Source organism: Hemicordylus capensis, chromosome 4, assembly GCF_027244095.1.
Source record: "Hemicordylus capensis ecotype Gifberg chromosome 4, rHemCap1.1.pri, whole genome shotgun sequence".
NCBI lineage: Eukaryota > Metazoa > Chordata > Lepidosauria > Squamata > Cordylidae > Hemicordylus > Hemicordylus capensis.
Genome location: NC_069660.1, coordinates 250,786,742 through 250,792,059, shown reverse-complemented (window position 1 = coordinate 250,792,059; position 5,318 = coordinate 250,786,742).

Below are 5,318 nucleotides of genomic sequence, written 5' to 3'. Positions count from 1 at the left end.
TATTGCTATGTCGATTATTTTGAGTTGTTTTTCTTTCTTCTCGACTCCAGTTATATCTGGTGTATTGTGTGGCAGATGTTTGTCTGTTTGTAGTCGGAAGTCCCATAATATTTTTACATCTTCATTTTCTTCAACTTCATTATTATTATTATTATTATTATTATTATTATTATTATTAGTCAAAAATACTCTTTGCTCATTAGACTGAAGCTATCTTAGTATGTGGAGAATGAGGACCCATTTCACTGCAGATAAAAGAAAGGATCAAGTGCGCAGTTAGCTAGCACATGAATTTATGCTGATTCCTGTAACATCAAAGAACCATACTGGTTTGATTTTTTAGACCCATGTATATCATATATACATACTTCAGGGAGCTGTGATTGGCTCTGGATTATGAGCAGTCAGAGATGAGCATGGCTCTCACATGTTATGGGGAACACTATGGGCACAGATTAGGGCTGTGCAAGCTGACTCGAATCAATCCAGGCTTGAGTTCGAGCCAGCTCGATTTGAAGGATTTGGGTCAAGCCAAACCAGCCTGGTTTGGGTCAAATTTGAACCGGTTCAAACTGATCTGGCTCGGATTCCCCTTTATCAGTAAAGGGGAGGGCAGGGGGGCTTCCATAAAAGTAGAGCAGGTGGAAGGGGAGTAAAAAGGTATCTTAGAAGTGCCACCAGTGGCAATCTCTGTGGTCACACAAATGGCCTCTGTGCATGTGTGGAGGCCATTTTAGTGACCTGCGTGCCTGCTCAGAGGCCCAAACTGGCCCGGGCTATGCAGGGTGAGGTTGGCTGGGGTGGAGGAAAGCCAAACTCTGTTCCCACAAGGCTACCGGTTAGAGGCCACCACTTCTAAGGTACCTTTACACTCCCCTCCCACCTGCTCTGTTTTTACAGAAGTCCCTCTGTGCCCCCGCTTTCACTGGTAAGGGGAATCTTTACCAGATTCCCCTTTACCAGTAGGCTTGTGAGCCTTACAAAATGGCTCAGTTTGAACTCACACCAGGTCCAGTCCAAGTGTGCACGGAACTGAACCAGGCTATGTAGGCTTGAGTCCAGATTTGAACCGAACCGGCTTGTTTGATTTTGTGCACATCCCTAGCACAGATTGATGGAGTAATGCAGGGGCGTAACTATAATGGGGCAAGGGGAGACAGTTGTCTGGGGGCCCACTGCCTTGGGGGGCCCCCAGAGGCAAGTCACATGACTGACTCCCCCAGCCACGCACCCGCCCGGGCTTCCTTCAGTTGTATTCATCCTCTGAAATTGATGTGAGTGTTAAGACCTGGAGCTACCAGAACAGCATGTCTTACCATTACATGACTTGCATCGTCCACAATTTACAAAACCTTTAAAAAAATAATTTAGGATGATGTTCTATTGTGGCACATAGGTGTATATATGTGTGTGTGTGTGTGTGTGTGTGTGTGTGTAAAATTTTACTATGCTTTTTGTTACCACTATTCAGCCTCATTTAAGATTTCTTTACTTCATGAGCTGAGCTGAGCTTCAGTGAGGGGGGCCCCATTTTAAAATCTTGTCTCTGGGCCCACTCCAACCTTGCTACACCCCTGGAGTAATGCACTTCAGTTCATGTACCAATGACTTTTTTCTGCAGAACAGCTATCTGAACACATGTTTGGGAAGCTAATTCATTTTCCAGATGTGGACCCTCAGGAAACAGACACTAGTATTGTTTTCACAATTTACCATATAGACTGCTTTGTTACATGTTTTAAATTGTGTTTTTGAACCATGTGAAAATATTAGAAATCATCAAAAACTCTTTTGATGATATCTAATATTTTCACATGGTTCAAAATACAATTGTGTGAGCCAGTCTTGCACTGATTCATTTTCAGACATGTTGATTCTCTCCTCTGCATGCACACAATGTATGTAGTCTCTCTCTCTCTCTCTCTCTCTCTCTCTCTCTCTCTCTCTCTCTCTCTCTCTCTCTCTCTCTCTCTCTCCATGTAACATTAACACAACTATGCAATATGCTCTTACAGAATCTCTGGAGGAAAAGAGAAAAGAGAGATGTGTTTGATCTCACTCTTTATCCTTTGCATTTGACCTAACTATTGTCAAGCTCTCTGTCATAGCAAACTCTTTTATTATGCTCAGATATCTTTCTTTTTCTTTCAAACAGAAGCAGAAACTCCTGATGATGAAGTTGTGTTTGATCAGGTGCACTCATGTAACTGCTCAACCCCAAAATGAAGCATTAAAGTTAGGCTGAGACTCTGACAAATCCGCCAGAGTAAAAGAATTGACAGTTTAGACTGAAATACTAGACTGACACCTTGTCCTTCACTTTGATTAGCAAAAGCACAATGTGGAGAGAGGGGATGGAAAGAATCAGCATGAATTCCATTGCCTCACTGCTGAACTTTGCTTCTGAGAATTAAATTCAAGCAGCAGCAGGCATGTTTTCAGAAGCTGAGATTTCATTGCAAAATGTAAGTCCTTGATGGTATTCATGTGTTTAACCCATCCAGAATTTGAACACCTAACCCATGTTAATTCTGTCTCTGTTGTAATTAAGAATGGAAATCCATGTGATGGAAGCTGTGCCATCATGTCTTCAAACACAAGTCACCACCAAAGTAGAAGGCACCTGTAAAGTAGAAAGTACTAGGCAGGAGGGATGGTCGAACGTTTCCTCTGCCTGCCACTTGCACCTTGCAGCTGCTCTCCCCTGTCACTTTTCTCCAGAGAAAAATAGCTTTTATGGGGGGAATATGAGAGGGAACAAGTGGGTAGAAAAAAGGGTTTAGCACCCCCTCCTGCCTTCCATTTTTCTGTTTTAAATTCCTTCTCAGGGAAAGGAAGAGAGGCAGCCTGGGCGGGGTACTGACTAGTGTGTTTCCCTCTGCCTTACATCCTCCAGGTATGTACCATCACTAGGGCTGCTGCTGCTGCTGCTGCTCTAAGGAGCAGTCTGGGCCTGCTGGACTTGGGGGAAGGAAGAGAGATGGCCTGGACAGGGCACTGACTGGTGTGCTTCCCTCTGCCCTACATCTTCCAGGTGTGTACCATCACTAGGGCTGCTGCTGTTGCTGCTGCTGCTATAAGGAGCAGGCTGGGCTGGGGCCGTGAGCCTCTTGGTGCAAGCCAAAGGGCGAGAACACAAGGGCTCTCATCCTTGTGGCTCTCAGCCTTGGGGTGAGCAACCTGGGGCCTCAATCCTTCCCGCCTCACCAGGAAGCTGGGTGACCAAAAATGGTAGGGATGTGCATGGACACGGAGGGGGTGTCGAAGTTCGATTCTGGGGTGTGTGCTGCTTTTAGGGGAGAGAGTGCACTTACTCCTACCGCTGCTTTTCCCCCGCTGGCACTCGTTGCCAGTAAAAACCGTTGGGGTGGCAGCACACCTCCCTGCTGTCCCTTCCCCTTCCTTGGCCGGAAGTGGCCAGAAGTACCGGGTGCACGTGCATCCATCATGTCCGCGTGCACCCATCATGTGCGTGCCCATCTGACTTGCATGCACACATGATGGGCGCACACGCACCCAGTACTTCTGGCCACTTCCGGCCGAGGAGGGGGAAGGGGCAGCAGGGAAGTATGCTGCTGCCCTGAAGGATTTTACCAGCAATGAGCACCGGTGGGGGGGGGGGAAGCAGCGGGAGGGGTAAGTGCACCCTCTCTTGCCCTTAAAGTGGCACCCCTGCCAGAATTGAATCAGAGAACAATGTTTACTAACAGCTCGGACTGTCCTTGCAATATTTGAAAAATTAAACTCAATTAGCCAGAAGGTTGATTGTATTATGTCTTCAGCTGACACCCTTATGCAAAAGTACTCATTTAGTACAGCTAGCTTTATCACAAAGACTTCTGGGAACAGAAATGTGATGGGACAGGGAGTGACGCTGGCAAAATGTCAGATACCAGAATTCTTCAGACTAAACAGGTTGCACTTCAAATAATTATTAATAAATACAATCTGGGAAGGTGTTGGTCCACCCAGAAGGCTATTAAATTCTCTTTAGGTCAACTACTTCATTGTCACCCTCCAATTGTTGATAATTTAGAAATTGAATGGTTGCCCTCCTCCCCGAAGTGCAAAAGAATTCTGTTAACTTTCAGTCAATCAACTCTTTCTTTGATGCTTTTCAAAATGAGAGCTTCTCTGGCTGGCTATCAAATCTTTCCTGTCCGTGTTTTTCAAAACACCTCCATTTTCTCATTACTACCGGCAAGCATTAATACTGCAAGATCTTCGACAGCCAGTCTGAATTTGTATCATTGATAAGCCCACTGCCGAAAATGTGCTCCCACAGCCAGCTGCTGAAATAGTTTCACATAAACAAGGCCTTAAAGCTGAAACTCTGGACAGCCTTTGAGTGGATAGCTTAACCTTCTCAAATGATTTGGCAGAGGAGATGCAGCAAGGAATGAATGAAATCAATAAAATCTGCTTATTCTCAAATGGGTTTTGTCCTCAGTTCATACAATTTTGAGTCCTCTTGCAAAAGCTGGTCAACGGCACACTGAATGTAAGCTATTTGATAACTCTGGAATTTCAGCGCCTGATGAAATGGAAGCTGTAGGAAAATATGACCAATTTGCTTGAACCAATGTCTCCCTAGATAAGAACTTAATAGAGTTTTTTGAACTCTGAATTTATACAGGTGGAACCCCTCACTGAATGTTCTGTTATACTAGAAGTTATGTCTGCTAATGAACAGTTAAATGTGTGGGAAGGTTCTCTGGAACCTGCTGAGTTCTTGGAGAATTGCTCTATGAATGAAACAGAATCCCTGACAAAGCTACAATTGGTGAATGCAAGACAATTGAGCCAGGGGATAAAAGATTTGGGTGGGATTGATGCAGAAGTTCACAGCCCTACAGCTTTGCAAATGAAGCAACCCGAGACCCAGGATGGAAAGTAAAATAGTAAGACTCTTGGCTTCTCGTTCAATAGATATTTCTGAGACACTGCTTGCAAATCAAAACCATCCAACAGGAACAGTTCCGGAGAGCACTCACTGGCACTCCAGTGCAGATTCTATGGAAGCAGAGGAAAATCAGCAATTCCCCTCTGAACCTATTTCATCATTGGAAAAGCTGGAGGACCTTCTGGGGCCCCTTCCATCTTTGCCTGAACTTACAGAATCTTTGAAAAAGGATCAACCCAGTTCCAAGTTGTCTCTTCCATCGGACATACAAATAACAGAGCAATCTCCCCTGGAAGTCTGCCCAATGGAGTTTGATAAGGCCCCAAGCTCTACTAATCCTGTTCAGCAATTACATCCGCATGAAGAGCAGGCCTCTGTCCCAGCCACTGCTGATCTACCCAAGTGACAATTATCG